This window comes from Nycticebus coucang, chromosome 18, assembly GCF_027406575.1.
Source record: "Nycticebus coucang isolate mNycCou1 chromosome 18, mNycCou1.pri, whole genome shotgun sequence".
Taxonomy (NCBI): Eukaryota; Metazoa; Chordata; class Mammalia; order Primates; family Lorisidae; genus Nycticebus; species Nycticebus coucang.
This window is the reverse complement of record NC_069797.1, coordinates 25349584-25373672: the sequence shown is the minus strand read 5'-3', so window position 1 is coordinate 25373672 and position 24089 is coordinate 25349584. Positions and strand designations below refer to the sequence as shown.

The following is a 24089-nucleotide window of genomic DNA, read 5'->3' as shown; positions in this document are numbered from 1 at the left end:
CGCTGGCAGGTTCAAATCCGGCCTGGGCCTGCCAAACGACAATGACAATTATAACCAAAAAATAGCCAGGCGTTGTGGTGGGCGCCTGTAGTCCCAGCTACTTAGGAGGCTAAGGCAGGAGAATCACTTAAGCCCAAGAGTCAGAGGTTGTTGTGAGGTATGGTGCCATGGCACTCTGCCCAGGGTGACAGCTTGAGGCTGTCTCAAAAAAAAAAAAATATATAAAGAAAGACACACGTATGATTCATGTAGACACAGTATGGTTCCTTTACATGAATTTCAAAAATAGGCAAATTTCTTTTTTCTTTTTCAGAGTCTCACTCTGTCACCCTGGTTGTTCTAGCTCACAACAACTCAAACTCTGGGGCTTGAGCAATCCTCTTGCTCCAGCCTCCTGAGTAGCTGGGACTACAAGTACCTGCCATGATGTCCAACTAGTTTTTCCTATTTTTAGTAGAGATGGGGGTCTCACTGTTGCTCAGGCTGGTGTCAAACTCCTAAGCTCAAGCAATTTACCCTCCTTAGCCTCCCAGAGTGGTAGGATTGCAGGCGTGAACCACCATGCCCAGCCTAAAAGAGGCAAACTTTATTTATGGTATAGGAAGGCCCGAGGTATGGGAAACTTTGTGAGATGAATGAGAGTTTTTTGTGCCTTGATCTTGGTGGCAGTTACATTGTATAGTAGGGTGAATAAGGCCTCCGATGATATCAGATCCTAATCTTCAGAATCCCCTACATGGGGAAAGAGTCTTGGCAGGCATGATTATATTAAGATTCTTTTTTTTTTAAAAGAAAAAATAGTATTTATTTGCCATATAAACAAAGTCCTGTTGCTGGTTCGGGATATATACACGTATGTGTGTGTATATATATGTAGGGTCACAAATTTTCCTTCATAAGATCATAAAGCAAAACCAGCACCCCTCTAGCATACCCTCATTTACACAAATCTGATGCTTCTGAGTTTTTCTTTTTAAAAATAAAAAAGAGAGAGAAAGAACCATGTACAGCATGGAAGCTTTTTGTCAATTTCTCAACTGTGGCAAAGTTTTAATCTGCCTGCCCAAGAATCCCTGAAAGCCACCCCTGTGAGGTAAGATGCAGTGGAGCAGAGTTTCTGGGGCCTCACTCACATGCTGAGTGCTGCTCCATCAGGGATGCTGGCCTGATCACTTACACTTCCCTGGGGTCCCATGCAGTCCTGACACCTGGTAGAACTGAGGTTGGTGAAGGAAAAAACTGGAGAACAAATATGCCTTTGTTCTGTGGATATGGAGGGTGGGATAGACAGAGCCGCACACTCCTTCCACTTGTCCATCCTTGCCGCCGCCCCCACCCCCACCCCACCCCCGCCCTAGGGTTGAAATAGATGCAAGTCTCCTGGCAGTAGAAGGCATGAGCAAAATGAGAGCAGGGCAGGATTCAATGGGGACAAGAGGGCTGGGAGCAGCTGGACCAAAGCAACAGCCAGAGTCAGGGAAGAATTTGGAGGCAGGATTGGCCCCCCCACCATCTAAGCTCTCCCCAGCTGCTGGACCTCCACTTCCAGCTATAGAGAGAGAGTCAGAAGTAGTGGGTAATTTATAAAAGGGCCCAGGGCCTATGCCCTCCTCAGAGCTGAGCCCAGAGGCTTACTGCTACTGCTTAGTAGTCCCCTGCTGCCTGTCTCCGGCAGGATGGTGGCAGAGCCCCAGAACCCCCACCTTTTGCCTCAGAGAGGTCCGTAAGGACCCCCAGAGGAGGGAATGGGAGGGCTGAGATTGTAAAGACCACCCATCCAGCCCACCAATCACAACTTGCAGTAGTTATTACTGCCAAGTGCAGTACCAAGCTGGACTGGGCCAAAGGGGGAGATGGCATGACTGGGGGTCTCAACTCCTGAAGAGCAGCAAGCCACCCCTTCAAGAAGGGCCCACGGAAGAAACAGTGGTTTCACATACGTGCAAAACGCATTTGGTCAAGATCAACACAGTGTTTGTCTTTTCCATAAAAAACAAAAACAAACATAGTAATTGTGTTCTGTAGAACAAAAAACAAAACTGAGAACACTTCTCTCTCTGTAGGATCAAGAAAGGGATGAAAAGCTTGGTGCCTGTAGCTCAGCAGGTAGGGTGGCCACATACACCAGAGCTGGTTGGTTCAAATTCAGCCTGGGCCTGCCAAACAACTGCAGCAAAAAGATAGCCAGGCATAGTGGCAGGCCCCTGTGGTCCCAGCTACTTGGGAGACTGAGGCAAGAGAATCGCTTAAGCCCAAGAGTTGGAGGTTGCTGTGAGATGTGACACCACGGCATTCTACCCAGGGCGACAGCTTGAGACTCTGTCTCAGAAAAAAAAAAAATGAAAGAAAGGGATGAAATACTGATTTATACAATCCACTGTTGCATGTAGCCTGAAAATAACACTTTTTATTAAAAAAGAAAAATCAAGAAGAGCTTGAACACTCTTTATGCTCCAGGGAGCTTGGATTTACCTGCAAAAGTAAAAAGTAAACTCAAGTCCGTGGATATGTCTTTAAAAAGTAGCCAAATTGGCTGGGCCATCAGCAGAAAGGAATGTCCTAAGAAAGGATGAGGCCCTGTTGGACCCCCGAAAAGCCACATGTGTGAGAGCTGAGGCCTCTTCAGCAACCCTTGCAGAGGGAGGCCTTGCCTGTGGGTCCTGTTCCGGCAGGACAGCAAGGGCACTCAGCCATTGGTTAGCCTGAGCCTCTGGGCACAGGCAACATCTGTGGGCTCCTCAGGCCAGAGGCAGCAGGCTTGGGCCCTCCCATGTAGCCCTGGGGAGGGCTGAGCAGGGGCCTGGTTCCATGCCAGCAGCGTGCCAGGCCTCACGTGGACTCAAGTGTATTGAGAGGGAACAGGCTGTGGTTAATGGGTGCAGAGAAGCAGAGTTGCTCACTGGGTGCATGGTTGTCCCATTGGCTGCTTAGCTCCAGCGACCAAAGTCCAGCAGCTGCCCCATGAAGTTGAAGTTGGGCGAGATGTTGGACTTTTTCCTCTTGACAAAGTCATAGGCATCATTGAGTGACAGGTTCATCTTCTGCATCAGCTAGGCCACAGTGACTGTCACTGAGGGGCTGGTGCCTGCCAGGCAGTGCACCGGGACACCACACTTATTGGTGCGGGCCTCATCAATGAAGCTGATGGCCTCAGGGAAGAACTGGGAGAGGTTCTGGCTCCAGTGGTCAGAGATGGGATCTGCTTGTAGGTGAACTCGCCACCATGCTGGAAGGCATTGGGTAAGTTGGGTGTGACATGGAGGATATGCTTGATGCTGTATTTGCCAGGCACATCCAGGTTGGGGGGAGTCCTTAGCGCGGCTGAGGTACAGGTAGGGCAGGATCTGGACAGGGAAGGCTGGTTGGCTAGACCACACAGGGCTGCCATCCGACTCGGTGGCACTGCTAGGCAGCTCTCTGTCTGACTTGCCCTCCGAGCAGTTGTAACTGATGCGTAGGCCCCCCCAGCACAGAGTACTCTGGAACTTGTTGAAACCACCTTGGAAACTACCAGCCACGAGGCTGGTAGTAAGCCTGGCAGCCGTGGTCGCGCAGCTTCTGTAGCAGCAGACCGAGCACCGAGGCTGGAGCGCCGGGTTCGAGCTGCCATTTGGCCGTGGCCCCGCCGTAGAGCAGCATGGTGGCCGCCTCACAGCGCGCGGCGAAACCCTCCTTGTGGGCGTGGTTGGGCATAATGGAGCGGATGGGGCTGCAAGCGCAGACCGCGCAGCATGAGGCCCGGGATGGCTAGGTTGATGGCCGTTTCGATGTGCGACGTCTCGTGCGGCCGGCCATCGAGCAGCAGCAGCAATGCGCCTCCCGCTCCTCCTGTAGCCACTCCGCGCTCTTGCTGGTCGCCGCGCTCGCCCCAGTGCCCGCGTTGGACCCACACCCAGCACCAGGCTCGGACCCTGCCCGGGTGTCCCCAGCCGCCCCCAAAGGCGATGTGTGCGCCCGCGCTGCGGGGATGCGGCGATGGTTTTTCACCGGGAGAGCGGGCGGCCAGGGCCTGGGGCCGGGCAGCACTGCCCTAGGACGGCTCTCCGGCCGCGCGGGCCCCAGCCGCGTCGCCTGGCGCTGGCCGCCCCGGCCTCCCGGCCTCCCTCTGCCTGCTTTTTTTTTTTTTGACAGAGTCTCACTATGTCACCCTCAGTGGAGTGCTGTGGCATCAGAGCTCACAGCAACCTGAAACTCTTGGGTTTAAGAGATTCTTTTGCCTCAGCCTCCCAAGTAGCTGGGACTACAGGCGCCCGCCACAACACCCTGCTTTTTTTTTTGCTGTAGTTGTCATTGCTGTTTGGCAGGCCAGGGCTGGGTTCGAACCTGCCAGCCCAGGTGTATGTGGCTGGCGCCCTAGCTACTAAGCTACAGGCAATGAGCCTAAATTAAGATTCTTGAGATGGAGAGATTATCCTAGATTATCTGGGTGGGCTCTAAATGCAGCCATAGGTGTCCTTATAAGAAAGAGGCAGGTTGGGCCCATGGCTCATGCCTGTAATCCTAGCACTCTGGGAGGCCAAGGTGGGTGGATTGCCTGAGCTCACAGGCTGGAGACCAGGCTGAGCCAGAGCAAGACCTCATTTCTAAAAATAGCCAGGCATTGTGGTGGGCATCTTGTAGTCTCAGCTACTTGGGAGGCTGAGGCAAGAGAATCTCCTGAGCCCAAGAATTTGAGGTTGCTGTGAGCTATGACAGCACAGAACTCTACTGGGGGTGAACGAGTGAGACTGTCTCAAAAAAAAAAAAATAAAATAAAGAAGAAGAGAGAGGCAGAGGGAGATTTGACAAGACAGAAGAAAAGAAGGCCATGTTAAAATGGAAAGAGGTAGGAGTGCTGTGGCCACAGGCCAAAAAATGCCTGCCGCTAGAAGCTGGAAAAGGCAAGGAACAGGCTCTCCCACGAGCATCAGAGAGAGCCTGACGCTGCCGGCACTTTGCAGCCATGTGATACCAATTTCAGACTTCTGGCCTCCAGAGCCGTGAGATGATAAATTTGTGTTCTTTTGAACTGGCAGGCTCTTCTAGTCCAGGCAGATGCACCTTTGTATGTGGTCACTTTCTCAGGGGTCAGAGAGTGACCCTGTCCCTCAAGTGATGAGCCCTGTATCCTGGTTTCATCAATGCCATTTTATATTATCCAAATTACATTTGACTGCATGCTACCACACGTTGTCTTATGGCCACTGCGCCTGAACTCATTTGGTAGGTGAGCTGTCAGATTTAAGTGGAGGACAGCCATAGTCTTCTGATTCAAAATTTCCATTCTGGGTGGGCACGGTGGCTCATGCCTGTAATCTTAGTACTCTGGGAGGCCAAGGAGGGTGGATCACTTGACCTGGGGAGTTCGAAACCAGCCTGAGCCAGAGGGAGACTCTCATCTCTAAAAATAGCTGGGCGTTGTGGTAGGTGCCTGTGATCTTAGCTACTTGAGAGGCTGAGGCAAGAGAATCACTTGAGCACTGGAGTTTGAGATTGCTGTAAGCTATGATGCCATGGCACTCTACCCAGAGTGACAAGTGAGACTCTGTTGAAAAAAAATAAATAACTAAAAGAAAGGACTATTTTGATTAAAAGACACTAAAGAGATATAACAACCAATGACACTTGATTGAAGCCTGCTTTAAAAACATGACCTTGGGTGGCGCCCGTGCCTGAGTGGGTAGAGCACCCGCCCCATACACTGAGGGTGGCGGGATCAAACGCAGCCCCAGACAAACTGCAGCAAAAAAATAGCTGGGCGTTGTGGGCAGGCGTCTGTAGTCCCAGCTACTCAGGAGGCCGAGGCAAGAGAGTCGTCTAAGCCCAGGAGTTCGAGGTTGCTGTGAGCTGTGTGATGCCACAGCACTCTACTGGGGACCATAAAGTGAGACTCTGTCTCTACAAATAAATAAATAAATAAACAAAAATAAAAACATGACCTTTGGGGGCGGCGCCTGTGGCTCAGTGAGTAGGGTACCCGCCCTATATGCCGACGGTGGCGGGTTCAAACCCAGCCCCGGCCAAACTGCAACAAAAAAATAGCCGGGCGTTGTGGCGGGCGCCTGTAGTCCCAGCTGCTCGGGAGGCTGAGGCAAGAGAATCGCGGAAGCCCAAGAGTTAGAGGTTGCTGTGAGCCGTGTGACGCCACGGCACTCTACCGAGGGCGGTACAGTGAGACTCTGTCTCTACAAACAAAAAAAAACATGACCTTTGGGCTCGTTGCCCGTAGCTCAGCAGCGAGGGCGCCAGCCATATACACTAGAGCTGGTGGGACATACCTGGCCCCCGCCTGCCAAATGACAATCACAACTACAACCAAAAATAGCTGCGTGTTGTGGCGGGCGCCTGTAGTCCCAGCTACTTGGGAGGCTGAAGCAAGAGAATTGCTTAAGTCCAAGAGTTTGAGGTTGCTGTGAGCTGTGATGCCACAGTACTCTACCGGGCAACATAGTGAAACTCTGTCTCAAAATAAATAAATAAATAAATACATGACTTTTGATTCACTCCTGCTTAAAAAACAACTATCTGCAAAAGGTATTTCTGTAATAATTGGGGAAATTTATTTATTTATTTTAATTAATTAATTATTTTTTTGAGACAGCATCTCAAACTGTTGCCTCAGGTACAGTGCTGTGGCGTCATAGCTCACAGTATCCTCCAACTCTTTGGGCTCAAGTGATCCTCTTGCTTCAGTTTTTCTGTTTTTAATAGAGATGAGGTCTCGAATTTTGCTCAGGCTGGTGTCGAACCTGTGAGCTCAAGCTATCCACCTGCCTCCGCCTCCCAGAGTGCTGGGATTACAGATGTGAACCACCTTTCCTGGCCGTGGAGAAATTTAAATATTGATTAAAATGAGATATCAGTAAATTGCTTTTTGTTTTTGTTTTTGTTTTTTGAGACAGAGTCTTCAGCTGTCACCCTGGATAGAGTGCCATGGAGTCATCATAGCTCATAGCAACCTCTAATTCTTGGGCTCAAGGTTCTGACTCAGTTTTTCTATTTTTAGTAGAGACAGGGTCTCATTCTTGCTCTGACTGGTCTTGAACTCCTGAGCTCAAACAATCCACCTGGCTCGGCCTCCCAGAGTGCTGAGATTACAGGCATGAGCCACTGTACCCAGGGAGATATCAGTAAGTTATTATTTTACTTTTTTTTTTTTTTGAGACAGAGTCTTGCTGTGTCGCCCTCAGTAGAATGGCCTGGCATCACAGCTCACAACAACCTCAAACTCTTGGGCTTTAGTGATTATCTTGCCTTAGCCTCCCAAGTAGTTGGGACTACAGGCACCTGCTACAACGCCTGGCTATTTTTTTTTTGTTTGTTTTGCAGTTGTCATTGTTATTTAGCAGGCCCCGGGCTGGGTTCAAACCTGCCAGCCTTGGTGCATGTGGCCAGCGCCATACCCACTAAGCCATAGGCGCCAGTGCAGTAAGTTATTGTTAATTTTGTTGGGTGTGATGCTGGTATCAGGATATACATATGAATAGGAGAATGTTCTTATTTTGGGAAGATACATGCAGAGGGTGACATTTCATGCTGTCTGCAAATGAAATTGACTTTTAGATGGCTTAGCCAAGCCTTTCACTTGCCCTGCCTTATACATAACCCAGATAAAGCAAATAGGGAATAATATTAACAGTTGTTGAATCGGGATGATTAGGTGTACAAGCAATTATTATATTAATATTTAAATTTTTTGTGTATGTTTGAAGTTTCACAGTGAAAAGTTAGAAAGCAACAACAAAGATCCCAGTCTTACCCCAGAGGTGGTTCATTTCTCTCTGGGGGAGGCAGTCATTGCAGTTCAAAGGGGGCGCTGTTGCTTGGGCTGTTCCTGTTCATATTCTCCAGGAAGGCTGGGACAGATGAGTCCTCCAGGTCTCTTGGTGAGGGCAGGGAGGCCTCTGAAGCCTCCTCTGAAGCTGGGTCAGCCCAACAGAGGCAGCTAAGTCTAGGCTTAGAGGATGGGGCGGGGGGAGCCCTCTCTCTGCATGCATATATACAGTGTGGCATATACACACAGTGTGTGCACACTCGTCTAGGCACACGTGGTATACAGGCATGTCCAGGCACACATGAGGGTACATGTGACCACTCACAGGTACACATACATCTAGGTGCAAACAGATCCTCTAGGAGAACTTTGTTCAGCCCATCAGTGGGTGTAGCCTGCTGAGCTGGCAGGGACATTGGGGGAGAGAGTAGGAGGAAGTCCTGAGTACAAGATGTATAGAGAGGTTGGGTTGCACTTGGGGATCCCAGGAGGTGCAGTGGCCCCAGTTCCCTTGCTGGGAACTTAGTGTCTCCCTAGCCAGTTAGAATCAAGCCTCCTTTCTTGGCTCTGCCTGCCAGCAAAGGCATATGGAGCCAAGAAATTGCTCTACTTTTTGAGTGATGGGGTCAGCTGGTAGTTGACAGGCACTTGGTGATGCAGACACATGTCCATCCACACTGTGGCCTTCCACAGGCCCCTGTGACTGAAGGCAGAGAGGCCCTTCCTGGACCACCTGCTTTGCCTCATGCTTCACGCCCACTGCTCTTGCCTGACTTCCGCTGACCACCTGCCTCCTGCCCCCGGGCTTCTTCCTGTGTGCTTCCCTTCTTTTTTAATTTTTATTTTTTTTTGATACAGAGTCTCACTGTGTTGCCCTTGGTAGAGTGCTGTGGTGTCAAAGCTCACAGCAACCTCAGACTTTTGGGTTCAAGCGATTCTCTTGCCTCTCTCCCGAGTAATTGGGACTACAGGCGCCCACCACAACGTTGGGCTATTTGTAGATAAGGGGTCTCATTCTAGTTTAGGCTGGTCTCAGCCTAGTGAGCTCAGGCGATCTGCCCCCTTGGCTTCCCAGAGTGCTGGGATTACAGGAGTGAGCCACCACGCCTGGCTGTGCTTCCCTTCTTGACCACGATTTCCAATAACCTGAGAATTTGGACGTATCCTGTAAACTTTCACCTGGCCCAGAGCACTCCCAAGGAGCTGGTTTCTAGGTATATGCAATCCAGGCTAAAACAAGTCCATGTGCTCATGGGGACAAAGGTAGGGAAGGAGTTCAGATTGCTGAGGCAAAGAGAAGCTATTTCTAATTAACAGCTGTGGGCATAATAAGCACATGTGTACTTTTTAAAAAGCATCACATTTAAAGAAATCACCATTTACAAGTCCATGTTATGGTTCCACCTCAGTACAATTCCCAAAGCCACATTGGTTGTCTCCAACAACTCCCTTGGCAAGCTCTCTCTTTCAGCCTCAGTTTCCCCAACCCTGAATGGCTGTATCTTTGTACCCCTACCTGAAAGCCAGAGATCTCCAAGCCCAACTGGAAGATGAGGAGGAGAGGCAGGAAGTGTCTGACCCACTGGGAAGGCACAGCCTCCAGAGCCATTTCCATGCCCTCTTTGACAGGTGCCTCCAGAAAGGAGTAGGACAGACTGGACTGGACTCCTCCCAGCTTTAGAGAGCTGATTTGGTACATATATTCCCAATTAGTTGATTGTTTAGTGATGTTGATAGTGGATGTTGATAGTTGTAGTTACACTACAGAAATTGGCAAATGCTACAAGACCTCCTCCCCATCAATGGGTTATTACTTATATACCACTGGGACAGAATCATCTTGTTTCCCAGACTCTACTGAAGCTCTCAGCCTGACTCTACTGTGCATGGACACCAGGGGCAAGAGAGACACATTATGGACAAGAGAAATGCAGGGCAGGGGATGGATAAGGGAGGGAGATGGGAGTAAGTATGGGGAACAGGCATTGTTTTTTTTTTTTTTTGTAGAGACAGAGTCTCGCTGTACCGCCCTTGGGTAGAGTACTATGAGGTCACACGGCTCTCAGCAACCTCTAACTCTTGGGCTTACGCAATTCTCTTGCCTCAGCCTCCTGAGCATCTGGGACTACAGGCACCCGCCACAACAACCGGCTATATTTTTGTTGCAGTTTGGCCGGGGCTGGGTTTGAACCCGCCACCCTCAGCATATGGGGCTGGCGCCCTACTCACTGAGCCACAGGCGCCGCCCCGGAACAGGCATTGTTAACATTATTAGACCTGTGGTGGGCTGGGTTCAGGAAAGCAGAGGCGGCCTGATGGATTTCACTGTGTATCTCAGTGTGTTTCTGCACCCAGACGTGACTGTTCCTTTTGCTTGGAGACCCTTTGCCTTCTCCGCCTATCACAATCTGACTTTCTTTTTTTTTTTTTTTTAGAGATCGAGTTTCACTTTATGGCCCTAGGTAGAGTGCCGTGGCATCACACAGCTCACAGCAACCTCCAACTCCTGGGCTTAAGGGATTCTCTTGCCTCAGCCTCCCAAGCAGCTGGCACAATCTGACTTTCAAGGCCCAGGTGGATTTCTCCTCTCTCTGGGAGGATTCCTGGATGCCCTTGCAGGCAGTGCAAGATGCTGTCTGGAGCCAGTTGGGGTCCCAGCATATACTTGTTCTGTGACTTTGGGTGTCTTAACTGTGCAAAACCTTGATTCCCTCCTTGATTCACCCTTCAGCACAGAGTGAGCACTGAGCAAGTCCACCTATGAGACACACATAGCATAGGGCTGGCACGAAACTAACGCTTCACAAGTGGCAGTTCTTCTTCCCTCCTCTTGTCTGGCCCATGGCAGATTTCAGGCACCGTGGTTAGCCTGAGTCACAGTAATTGTAAATACACCAACTTGGCCAGATTGGCTGTCAGATTGGATTTTTCAAAAATCCAGATTCATGCTGTTTACAAAAGACACACAAAAACAAGGATATGGAAGGTTGGACATAAAAGGATAGAAAATACTCGCCCAATGAAAGCTGGTGTGTCTATAAACATACCAAACAAAATAGTATTTAAGACAAATATACGAGGGAAGACAAGAGTGTCTATGTTGTGATGACAGGAACAAATCTGCTAAGATGAAACAACTATCAGCTGGGTGTGATGATGCACACTTGTAGTCCCAGCTACTACAGAGGCTGAGGTACGCACTTGAGCCCAAGAGTTCAAGGCCAGCATGGGCAACAGTTTTTTAAAGAGATGGTCTCTTTAAAAAAAAAAGCAGGCTCGGTGCCTGTGGCTCAAGTGGCTAAGGTGCCACATAGGTGTATGTGGCTGGCGCGGTTCGAATCCAGCCCGGGCTGGCCAAACAACAATAATGGCTGCAACCAAAAAATAGCCAGTTGTTGTGACCGGCGCCTGTAGTCCCGGCTACTTGGGAGGCTGAGGCAGGAGAATTGCTTGAGCCCAGGAGTTGGAGGTTGCTGTGAGCTGTGATGCCACAGCACTCTACCCAGGGCGACAACTTGAGGCTCTGTCTCAAAAAAACCCAAAACGAACAAACAAACAAAAAAACAAGGGTTGGCTCCTGTAGCTCAAGTGGCTAAGGCGCCACTTACATACACCAGAGCTGGTGGGTTCAAATCTGGCCCAGACTTGCCAAACAATGACAACTATAACCAAAAAAAAAATAGCTGGGCATTGTGGTGGGTGCATGTAGTCCCAGCTACTCAGGAGGCTGAGGCAAGAGAATCATTTAAGCCTAGGAGTTGGAGGTTGCTGTGAGCTGTAACACCATGGGACTCTACCCAAGGCAATAGCTTGAGGCTCTGTCTCAAAAATAAATAAATAAATAAAAACAAGATGCAACAATTCTCAAGTTAAATTACCTAATATTATATCCTCATCACATATAAAGAAACCAACACATCAGCTGGGCATGGTGGCTGACACCTGTAATCCTAGCATTCTGGAAGGCTGAGGTGGGTGGCTTGCTTGAGCTCAGGAGTTCGAGACCGGCCTGAGTAAAATGAGACCCTGTCTCTACTGAAAATTTAAAAGACAAAAACAGGCTCTGGCGCCCATGGCTCAGTGAGTAGGGCACCAGCCACATACATCAATGCTAGCGGGTTCGAGCCCTGCCCAGGCCAGCTAAACAACAATGACAACTGCAACCAAAAAATAGCTGGGCATTGTGGCAGGTGCCTATACTCTCAGCTACTCAGGAGGCTGAGGCAAGAGAATCGCTTAAGCCTAGGAGTTTGAGGTTACTGTGAGCTGTGATGCCACAGCACTCTACCAAATGTGACATAGTGAGACCCTGTCTGAAAAAAACAAAAGAAAAACAAACTAGTAGGATGTCTTGGTGGGCACCTATAGTTCCAGCTACTCCTGAGAAGGAGGCCGGAGATCATATGAACCCAAGAGTTTGAGGTTGCTGTGAGGTATAATGACACCACTGCCCTCTAGCCTGAGTAAGACTGTCTCAAGAGAAAAAAAGAGAAAAAAAAAGAAAGCAATGCATTAAAAGACAACTCATGAAAGTGAAAGAACGGAAGAAAAATTTTGAAAATCATGTAGCTAATAAAGGATATGAATTTAGAATATATGGATTAAGAAAATAAAAACTTTTATTTTTATTTTTTATTTTTTCTTTTCTTTTTTTATTGTTAAATCATAGCTGTGTACATTAGTGCAATTGCCTGTACCCATTCTAAGATGAACCATAGATGTGGCCCCACCCATTATCCTCCCTCCACCAAAACCGCCCCCCTCCCTTCCCCTTCCTTGGCACTTTCCCCATAGTCTTGTGCTATAGTTGGGTTATAGTCTTCGTGTGAAAGCTATAATTTAGCTTCATAGTGGGGCTGAGTACATTGGATACTTTTTCTTCCATTCCAGAGATACTTTGCTAAGAAGAGTATGTTCCAGCTTCATCCATGTAAACATGAAAGAGGTAAAGTCTCCATCTTTCTTTAAGGCTGCATAGTATTCCATGGTATACATGTACCACAATTTGCTAGTCCATTTGTGGGTCGATGGGCACTTGGGCTTCTTCCATGACTTAGCAATTATGAATTGGGCTGCAGTAAACATTCTGGTACAGATGTCTTTGTTATATTGTGATTTTTGGTCTTCTGGGTATAAACCTAGTAAAGGAATTATAGGATCGAATGGCAGGTCTATTTTTAGGTCTCTAAGTGTTCTCCAAACGTACTTCCAGAAGGAACGTATTAGTGAGCATTCCCACCAGCAATGTAGAAGTGTGCCCTTTCCTCCACATCCACGCCAACATTTTTGGTTTTGGGATTTTGTTATGTGGGCTGCTCTTACTGGGGTTAGGTGATATCTCAGAGTAGTTTTGATTTGCATTTCTCTGATGATTAAGGATGACGAGCTTTTTTTCATGTGTTTGTAGATCTTGCATCAGTCTTCTTTAGAGAAGTTTCTCTTCAAGTCGCTTGCCCACCCTGAGATGGGATCACTTGTTCTTTTCTTGTTAATATGTTTGAGTTCTCTGTGAATTCTGGTTATTAGACCTTTATCGGAGGTATAACCTGCAAATATTTTCTCCCATTCTGAGGGCTGTCTGCTTGCTTTACTCACTATGTTCTTGGCTGTGCTGAAGCTTTTTAGTTTGATCAGGTCCCAGTAGTGTATTTTTGATACTGCTTCAATTGCCTGGGAGTCCTTCTCATAAAATATTCACCCAGGCCGATTCCTTCAAGAGTTTTCCCTGCACTTTCTTCAAATATTTTTATAGTTTCATGTCTTAAGTTTAAATCTTTTATCCAGTGGGAGTCTATCTTAGTTAATGGTGAAAGGCGTGGGTCCAGTTTCAATCTTCTACAGGTTGCCAGCCAGTTTACCCAGCACCATTTGTTAAATAGGGAATCTTTTCCCCACTGAATGTTTTTAATTGGCTTGTCAAAGATCAAATAACGGTAAGTAGCTGGATCCATCTCTTGGTTCTCTATTCTGTTCCAGACATCTAATTCTCTGCTTTTGTGCCAGTACCATGCTGTTTTGATCACTATGGATTTATAGCACAGTCTCAGGTCTGGTAGCGTGATTCCTCCTGCTTTGTTTTTATTGCTCAGTAATGTTTTGGCTATTCGAGGTTTTTTCTGATTCCATATAAAATGAAGTGTTATTTTTTTCAAGATCTTTAACGTATGACAATGGAGCTTTAATAGGAATTGCATTAAAATTATATATTGCTTTGGGCAGTATGGACATTTTAATGATGTTGATTCTTCCCAGCCATGAGCATGGTATGTTTTTCCATCTGTTAACATCTTTGGCTATTTCTTTTCTTAGAGTTTCATAGATCTCTTTGTAGAGATCTTTCATGTCCTTTGTTAGGTATACTCCCAAATATTTCATCTTCTTTGGCACTATTGTGAAAGGAATAGAGTCCTTGACTGTTTGTTCGGCTTGCTTATTGTTGGTATATATAAACACTACAGATTTATGGGTGTTGATTTTGTAGCCTGAGACATTGCTATATTCCTTGATCACTTCTAAAAGTTTTGTAGTAGAATCCCTAGTGTTTTCCAGATATACGATCATATCATCTGCGAAGAGTGAAAGTTTGATCTCTTCTGACCCTATGTGGATACCCTTGATCGCCTTTTCTTCCCTAATTGCAACGGCTAAAACTTCCATTACAATGTTAAAGAGCAATGGAGACAATGGGCAACCTTGCCTGGTTCCTGATCTAAGTGGAAATGATTTCAATTTAACTCCATTCAATACGATATTGGCTGTGGGTTTGCTGTAGATGGCCTGTATTAGTTTAAGAAATGTCCCTTCTATGCCAGTTTTCTTAAGTGTTCTGATCATGAAGGGATGCTGGATATTATCAAAAGCTTTTTCTGCATCAATTGAAAGAATCATATGGTCTTTATTTTTAAGTTTGTTTATGTGTTGAATTACATTTATAGATTTACATATATTGAACCAGCCTTGAGACCCTGGGATAAATCCGACTTGGTCATGGTGTATAATTTTTTTGATGTGTTGTTGGATTCTGTTTGTTAGGATCTTATTGAGTATTTTAGCATCTATATTCATTAGTGATATTGGTCTATAATTTTCTTTTCTTGTTGGGTCTTTCCCTGGTTTGGGGATCAAGGTGATGTTTGCTTTGTAGAATGTGCTGGGTAAAATTCCTTCTTTTTCTATATTTTGGAAGAGGTTTAGTAGTATAGGTACTAGTTCTTCTTTAAACGTTTGGTAGAATTCTGATGTAAAGCCATCTGGTCCTGGGCTTTTCTTTTTAGGGAGATTTTGTATAGTTGATGCTATTTCAGAACTTGATATAGGCCTGTTCAACATTTCCACTTCGTTCTGGCTAAGTCTTGGTAGGTGGCGTGCTTCCAGGTATTGGTCGATTTCTTTCAGATTTTCATATTTGTGAGAGTAGAGTTTCTTGTAGTATTCGTTAAGGGTTTTTTGAATTTCTGAGGGGTCTGTTGTTATTTCATCATTACCATTTCTGATTGATGAAATTAGAGATTTTACTCTTTTTTTCCTGGTTAGGTTGGCCGAAGGTTTATCTATTTTATTGATCTTTTCAAAAAACCAGCTTTTGGATTTAATGATCTGTTGTATAATTCTTTTGTTTTCAATTTCATTTAGCTCTGCTCTGATTTTGGTTATTTCTTTTCTTCTGCTGGGTTTGGGGTTGGAGTGTTCTTCCTTCTCCAGTTGCTTGAGATGTCCCATTAAGTTGTTAACTTCCTCTCTTTCCGTTTTCTTGAGGAAGGCTTGCAGTGCTATAAATTTCCCTCTTAGGACTGCCTTTGCAGTATCGCAGAGGTTCTGGTAATTCGTGTCTTGATTGTTGTTTAGTTCCAAAAATTTGGTGATTTCCTTCTTAATCTCATCTATAACCCATCTATCCTTCAGCATAAGGTTGTTTAGCTTCCATGTTCTTGTATGGGTATGCAGGTTCCTGTTGTTATTGAGTTCAATTTTTATTCCATGATGGTCTGAGAAGATGCAAGGAATAATTTCTATTTTTTTAAAATTTGCTGAGGTTAGATTTGTGGCCTAGGATGTGGTCGATTTTGGAGTATGTTCCGTGGGCTGATGAGAAGAATGTGTATTCAGTTTTGTTGGGATGAAATGTTCTGTAGATGTCCGTTAAGTCCAGATGTTGAATGGCTGAGTTTAAATCTAAAATTTCTTTGCTTAGCTTCTTTTTGGAGGATCTATCCAACACTGCTAAAGGGGTGTTAAAATCTCCAACTACTATGGAAGTGGAGGAAATTGAGTTGCTCATGTCTGTTAGAGTTTCTCTTATAAATTGAGGTGCGTTGTGGTTGGGTGCATAAATATTAATAATAGAGATCTCATCATATTGAGAATTACATTTAGCAAATATGAAGGGTCCATCCTTATCCTTAATTATTTTGGTTGATTTAAAGCCTATTGCGTCTGCGAACAGGATTGCAATGCCTGCTTTTTTCTGCTTTCCATTTGCCTGGAATATAGATGACCATCCCTTCACCTTGAGTCTATATTTGTCTTTTAATGTAAGATGTGATTCTTGTAGGCAGCAGATATCTGGCTTGAGTTTTTGTATCTAGTCAGCCAACCTGTGCCTCTTTAGAGGACAGTTTAAACCATTCACATTAATTGAGACTATTGATAAGCCTTTGGAGAGTCCGGTGGACATTTTTAATCCTTTTGCAACTGTGGAAGTTGGAATTTGATCAAAATTTTCTGGGTGAGTTTACTTTTGTGGTGGAGGATTACTTTGGTCTTTATGGAGGATAGGTTTGAGAATATCCTGGAGAGCTGGTTTAGTTATCGCAAATTTCTTCAACATGTGAATGTCATTGAAGTATTTAATTTCTCTGTCATAAATGAAGCTCAGTTTAGCTGGGTACAGGATCCTGGGTTGAAAGTTATTTTGTTTTAGGAGATTAAAAGTCGATGACCATCCTCTTCTAGCTTGAAAGGTTTCAGCAAAGAGATCTGCAGTTATTCTGATATTTTTCACCTTGTAGGTAATGGTTTTCTTTCGTCTGGCAGCTTTCAGAATTTTCTCCTTCATATTAACTTTAGTGAAATTGATTATGATGTGTCTGGGGGATGTCTTATTTGGGTTGAGTCGTGCTGGAGTTCTGAAACTATCTGCTATCTGAATTTCGGAATCTCTTGGCATGTCTGGAAAGTTCTCCTTCATAATCTCATGGAGAAGAGACTCTGTGCCTTGTGAAGCCACTTCGTCACTTTCGGGGATCCCTATAAGACGAATATTGGTTTTCTTCAAATTATCCAAGAGCTCTCTGAGAGAGTGGTCTGTTTTTGCTGTCCATTTCTTTTCTTCTTTGAGGGTTTGGGAGCGTTCGAAAGCTTTGTCTTCAATGTCAGAAATCCTTTCTTCTGCTTGCTCCATTCTGTTACTGAGGGATTCTACTGTGTTTCTCAGATCTTTGAGAGATGCAACTTCTTGTCTCAATGTGTTGAAATCTTTGGTCATTTGGTCTTTGAATCCGTTGAATTCTTGAGATAACTTTTGGAATTCTAATTCGATCTTATTTGCTATCCAGATCCTGAATTCAATTTCTGACATCTCAACTATTTGTTTGTGCATGGGGTCTTATGCTGTTTCTGCCCCATTGATCCTTGGGGGAGTTGATCTACTCTGATTATTCATATTGCCAGAGTTTTTCTGTTGATTTCGCCTCATGATTGTTTTTCACCGTTGCCTCTGGCCGTTCCTCAGAGTTGGGGAGGTGTCTCTCCAAGATTAGACCCCAGCGGGATCACTCTATTGTTGCTGGATCTCTGTAGGGAGTGACCCTGTGTAGTCCCTCTGGGGCTGCTCTAGCTAGGGAGTTCTGGTTGTGGAAGCAGCTCCGGTTTGTGACACACCTGGATCCAGCAACAGGGCTGGGGGTGGTGCGCACGGTTCTGGGAGTGCCAGGCTCCCGGTGACTTTGGCACAGAGAGCCCAAGGCTCCAGCAGTCTCTGGCCAGGAGAAGAGCTCTGCGCAGAGGCAGGGAGGGCTCCAAAGGTCACACAGCTACCAGAGTCCCTGTCCAGATGAACAGGCTAGTGTGGAAGCTGGGAGGACACAGGAGGGAGGGCACAGGGTTGCGTGGCTCCCGCAGTTCCTGGTCAGGGAATGTGAAGGCCCCATGAGTGTGGGTCACTGGTCAGGGGTCCCTGCACAGCTCTTATGGAGGTCTGGGCAGCGCCAAGCCCAGGAGTTTGAGGTTGCTATGAGCTGTGACATCACGGCACTCTACCCAGGGCAACAGCCCAAGGCTCCAGTGTGCCAAAACAGTTTCACTCTGCCCCTAAGGCTTAAGGCTGTAAGGCAGCTCAGTTCCCGCCTTCAGGCTGCTCAGTCAGTAGGTTACTTTGACCCACCCAATCCTTGCTCTGAGACCCTGAGGGCGGAGCTTGCCAGGGCAGTTCTTTCACAGTGGCTTCCTGCGCCCAGCTCAGTGGCTCAGTCTGGGGTCCCAGACAATGCCCAAAGTTCTCCACACTCCTGCTCAAGCTCTCCCCAAGGCAGTTCAACTGAGTGCCAAGTCCAAGAACGCTGAAACAGTTCACAGGTAAGGCCTTTCCGGTTTGCAGTCTCACTGCTGCTTGTACTTAACAGTTGCCTGCGTGATTAGGTCGATCGAACACACGCAACCACTTGCCAGTTTTCCACTGTTTTTGTCCTCCTCTTGGGGTCCAGAAGTCCCTTGCTGGCTCCCTGTATCCTCAAAGGGATGATTATAGGCAGATCCCACCGGCCAGAGATGCCTGGAGTCTTGTCTCCCCAGACTCGCTGTTCCCAGATGCAGGGAAGCTGTTACTTGGCCGCCATCTTTAATCTCACTCTCAGAAAAGAAAAACTTTTATAGGCTGGACAAGGTGGCTGACACCTAGCCTCAGCCTCCCAGAGTGCTAGGATTATAAGCCAGAGCTAGGTTATTTTTTCTTTTATTGTTGAGTTGTAAAATATTTTTGTTACCATTTTAGGATTTTTTTTCTTTTTTTTTTGAGACAGAGTCTTAATTTGTGGCCCTCAGTAGAGTGCTATGGCGTCACAGCTCACAGCAACCTCAAACTCTTGGGCTTAAACTATTCTCTTGCCTCAGCCTCCCAAGTAGCTGGGACTACAGGCGCCTGCCACAGTGCTTGGCTATTTTTTGTTGTTGTTGTTGTTTGGTTGCAGTTGTCATTGTTGTTTTTAGCAGGCCCAGGCTGAGTTGCACTGGCAACCTCCAACTCTTAGACTCAAGGGATCCTCCTGCCTCACCTCCTGAGTAGGGATTATAGGCACGTGCCAGCACACCTGGCTAATTTTTCTATTTTTTATAGAGACTGGGTGTTGCTCTTGCTCAGGCTTGTCTTGGACTCCTGACCTCAAGCAATCCTTTTGCCTTAGCTTCCGGTATATGTGTCCGGTGCTATAACCACTGTGTTACCAGCACCGAGCCTGACATGAATGTTTGTAGCAGCATTGTTCATAATAGCCCAAAAATAGAAGCAAGCCATATGTCCACCTGGGAAACAGTAAACACATTGTAGTCTATTCGTACATTAACTATTGTTTGGCCATAGAAAGGAATGAGGTTCTCACCCATGTTATGCCATGGATGAACCCTGAAAATATTATGCTAAGAAGCCAGTCATAAAAGGCCAGGTATAATCCCATTGATATGAAATGTCTGGAATAGGTAAAACCACAGAGACAGGAAGGCAATTGGTGGTTGCTAGGGACTGGGAGAGAACAGGGGTTGGTTAGGGGAAGTAGAGAGTGTCTGCAAATGGGAACAGGGTTGCTTTTTGAGGTAATGAAAATGTCTTAAGGTTGTTTATGGCAATGGTTTTGCAAGTCTGTGGTATACTAAAAAGCATTGAATTGTATGATTCATTCATTTATTTATTTATTTAATTTTTGATACAGAGTCTTACTCTCTTTCCTGGCTTGGGATAGCTCACAGCAACTCAAACTCTTGGGCTCAATTGATCCTCTTGCCTTAGCCTCCAGAGTAGCTGGGACTATAGGCATTTGCCACACACCCGCTTGTTTTTCTATTTTTAGTAGAGATGAGGTCTCCCTCTTATTCAGGCTGCTCTTGAACTCCTGAGCTCAAGCAATCCACCCACCTCGGCCTCCCAAAGTACTAGGATTATAGATGTGTGCCACAAGGGCTGGCCAATTTTATTTTGAAATAGAGTCTCACTCCGTTACCCAGGCTAGAGGTTCATATTGTTAGCATAGCTCATAGCAACCTCAGACTCTTGGGTTCAAGGGATTTTCCTACCTCAGCCTCTGCAGTAGCTGGGACTTGTAGGAGTCTGCCACAATGCCTGGTTAATTTTTCTATTTTTAGTAGAGACAGGGCCTTCCTCTTGCTCAAGCTGATCTCAGAGCTTCTGAGCTCAAGCGATCCACCTGCCTTGGCCTCCCAGAATGCTAGGATTACACCTTGCCTGGCCTAATTACATAATTTAAGTGAGTGAAATTGTATGGTCTGTTGTCAGTACAGCTGAAGGCCTGTTTTTTGGAGCCTAATAATGATTTTAACGTTTGTTTGTTTAGAAAAACACGTTTCCCCTCTTGTTCCAATATCTCTCCACAAGATGAATTCTGTGGAATAGGGTTGTTTACACTCATGACAGGTGCAAGGATAATGCTACGTCCTGTCTTCAGGGAGGTTCTCATTAAATGTGGGCACCAGAGGTTCAGTCAGGGCTCAATGGAAGGGTCCCTGAGAGCAGAACAGAGGAGGAAAGTAGAACACGTCCCTTTTCCTTCCTCTTTCTTCTTTCCTCCACCCTGATTATGCCACAGAGGAAGAGTCTGAGCTAGAGGAACTGGGACAATGAATCTATACCCAATGAACAGATGGGAAGACTAAGGCTCAGAAAAACGCTGATCTTGTGCCTTGTATGGCTGTCACTGGAGACTCCTTTCATGGTCACCTCTAGAAGACACGTGCTGATGCTAGCTGTTCGTAGAGCCCCTCTTCATGGTAAGTTGACCCCCTGGACACTTGGGCCCTGTCAGGGAATGACAGGCTATTAAAGGTACTCATCTTAGTCTTTAGTGACACCTGGTGGTTATTAGCCGTCATAGCTCTGACTTGCCTTAAAAGCTGTTCCTGGAAGCTTTAGGCTCATCCAGTCCTGTAACTTCATTTTCCAGAGAAGGTGCATAGAACAGTGCTGACCCGCCCAAAGTCACACAGCAATTCATTCCTTTCTTCATTCTGAAGATGTGAATGAGCACGGCCTGAGTGCCAGGCACTGCAGTATGGGCGACCCAGCAAGCCAATAAGACAGACAAGTGGGCTTGGCGCCTGTGGCTCAAGCGGCTAAGGTGCCAGCCACATACACCTGAGCTGGCGGGTTTGAATCTAGCCTGGGCCCGCCAAACAATAATGACGGCTGCAACCAAAAAATAGCCGGGCATTGTGGGCGGGCGCCTGTAGTCCCAGCTACTTGGGAGGCGGAGGCAGGAGACTCGCTTGAGCCCAGGAGTTAGAGGTTGCTGTGAGCTGTGATGCCATGGCACTCTACCCAGGGTGACAGCTTGAGGCTCTGTCTCAAAAAAAAAAAAGAGACAGACAAGTGGGGCAGAAGGGAAACAAATAAATAAGAATAAAATACCAGGGCAGCGCCTGTGGCTCCAAGGAGTAGGACACCAGCCCCATATGCTGGAGGTGGCGGGTTCAAACCCAGCCCCGGCCAAAAAAAAAAAAAAAAGAATAAAATACCAGACGGTGATAGGAGCTGTGTGAAGAAATAAAGCATGGAGTATGGAGCTGGAGCAGAGAGTTACTGGGAGGCTGCTTTATTTATTATTTGTTTTATAAATTTCCTTTTTGTTTTTAGACAGAGTCTCTTTCAGTCACCCTCAGTTGAATGCTGCAGCATCATGGCTCACAACAACCTCAAACTCTTGGGTTCGAGCTATTCTCCTGCGTCAGCCTCCAGAGGAGCTGGGACTACGGGCACTGGCTACAATGCCTGGCTAGTTTTTCCCCTATTTTTAGTAGAAATGGGGTCTCACTCTTGCACAGGCTTGTTTTTGTTTTTTTTTTTTTGAGACAGAGTCTTACTATGTTGCCCATGTCACCCTTGGTAGAGTGCCATGGTGTCACTTCTCACAGTAACCTCCAACTCTTGGGCTTAAGCGATTCTCTTCCCTCAGCCTCCCAAGTAGCTGGGACTACAGGCACCAGCCACAATGCCCGGCTAGTTTTTTGTTGCAGTTGTCATTGTTGTTTAGCAGGCCCAGGTCCGAACCTGCCAGACCCAGTGTATGTGGCCAACGCCCTAACCACTGAGTTATGGGCGCTGAGCCCACAAGCTGGTTTTGAACTCCTGAGCTCAGGGATGCTCCCGCCTTGGTTTCCTAGGGTGCTAGGATTATAGGTGTGAGCCACTGCATCTGGCCACAATTTGGGTTTAATCTGCCTGGTCTAAGTGCAGTGGTGTTTATAACTACTTGATCACAACCAGATACATGTGTCTTTGTTCTTTCTCCACTCCCATTTGACTAGTCTTTAAAAAAAAAGATAAAATAAATAGGATGAGGGTGATGGAGGGAGAGGAAATGGTGTACTCTCACCTAACAGGCACAATGTAGGGGTGTATGGAACACCTCCTGGTGATGGGCTCAACTATGACTTAGTCTTTACCTAACAAATGCAAACAATGTAACTAACCTAATAGTTTGTGTCTTAATATTAACCTGAAATAAAAAAAGAAATTCTTAAAAATTAAAAAATATAATGTTAACAAGTCAATGGTTTTTGGTATATTCACAGATATGTGCATCCATCGCCTCAATCAATTTTGTTTTATTATATTATTATTATTTTGAGACAGAGTCTCACTATGTCACCCTTGGTAGAGTGCCGTGGCGTCACAGCTCACAGCAACCTCAAACTCTTGGGCTTAAGCAATTCTCTTGCCTCAGCCTCCCAAGTAGCTGGGACTATAGGCACCTGCCATAATGCCTGGCTATTTTTGTTGTTGTTGTTGCAGTTGTCATTGTTTAGCAGGCCCAGGCTGGGTTTGAACCTGCCAACCCTGTGTATGTGGTCAGCGCCCTAACCACTGAACTACGGGTGCTGAGCCACCTCAATCAATTTTAAACATTTTTTTTTTTTTTTTTTGAGACAGAGCCTCAAGTTGTCGCCCTGAGTAGAGTGCCGTGGCTTTACAGCTCACAGCAACCTCAAACTCCTGGGCTCAAGCAATTCTCCTGCCTCCACCTCCCAAGTAACTGGGACTACAGGTGCCCGCAACAACGCCCAGCCACCTTTTGGTTGCAGTCATCATTGTTGTTTGGCGGGCTCAGCCTGGATTCGAACCCGCCAGCCCAGGTGTATGTGGCTGGCGTCTTAGCCACTTGAGCCACAGGCGCCGAGCCAATTTTAATCATTGTCATCACCTCACAAAGAAGCCTTGTGCTCTCCAGCTATCACACCCCTATTCCCCCAAATGCCAGCTTTACTCAACCACTGCCTTACTCTCTCTCTCTCTAGATTTCTCTCTTCTAGACATTTCACCTAAATGGAATTGTATAACCCGTGATCTACTGTGACTGGTATCTTTCACTTGGAATAATGTTTTCTAGGTTCATTCATGTTGTAGCATGTATCAGTGGTTCATTCCTTCTTTACTGGCAAATGATGTTCCATTATATGTATGTTTATTCATTTGCTCATTCATGAGCTTTTGAGTGGGTTTTACCTCTGACTATAGAAATAATGCTGCTATTAACCTTTTGTGTACAAGCTTTTGTGTGGACATACATTTTTGTTTCTCTTGAGCATATATTCAGGAGTACAAATGCTGGTCATAATTTAACTCCCGCATTTAATAATTTGAGGCTGGAGGCTAAGTGTGATGACTCACGCCTGTAATTTTAGCACTCTGAGAGGCAGAGGCAGGGAGATTGCTTCCAGTTAGGAGCCCCGCCTGAGAAGAATGAAACCCTTTCTCTATTTAATTTTTTTTTTTTTTTTGTGGTTTTTGGCCAAGGCTGGGTTTGAACCCACCACCTCCAGCATATGGGACTGGCACCCTATCCCTTTGAGCCCCAGGCACCGCCCCCTTTCTCTATTTAAAAAAAAAAAAAAATTAGCTGGGTGTTGTGGCAGGTACCTGCAGTCCTACCTACTCAGGAGACTGAGGCAGGATTGCTGAAACCCAGGAGTCTGAGGTTGCTGTGAGCTAGGCTGAGGCCATGGCACTCTAGCCTGGGCAACACAGTGAGATACTGGCTCAAAAAAAAAAAAAAATTATTTGGCGGTGCCTGTAGCTTAGTGGATAAGGGCGCCGGCCACATACACCGAGGCTGACGGG

General features: G+C 46.4%; 1 pseudogene; it reads right to left on the bottom strand.

Annotated features, from left to right (window-relative positions):
• Window positions 1-2829: 2829 nt before the first annotated feature.
• On the bottom strand, window positions 2830-9368 carry LOC128571044 (dual specificity protein phosphatase 7-like; annotated as a pseudogene).
• Window positions 9369-24089: the final 14721 nt, after the last annotated feature.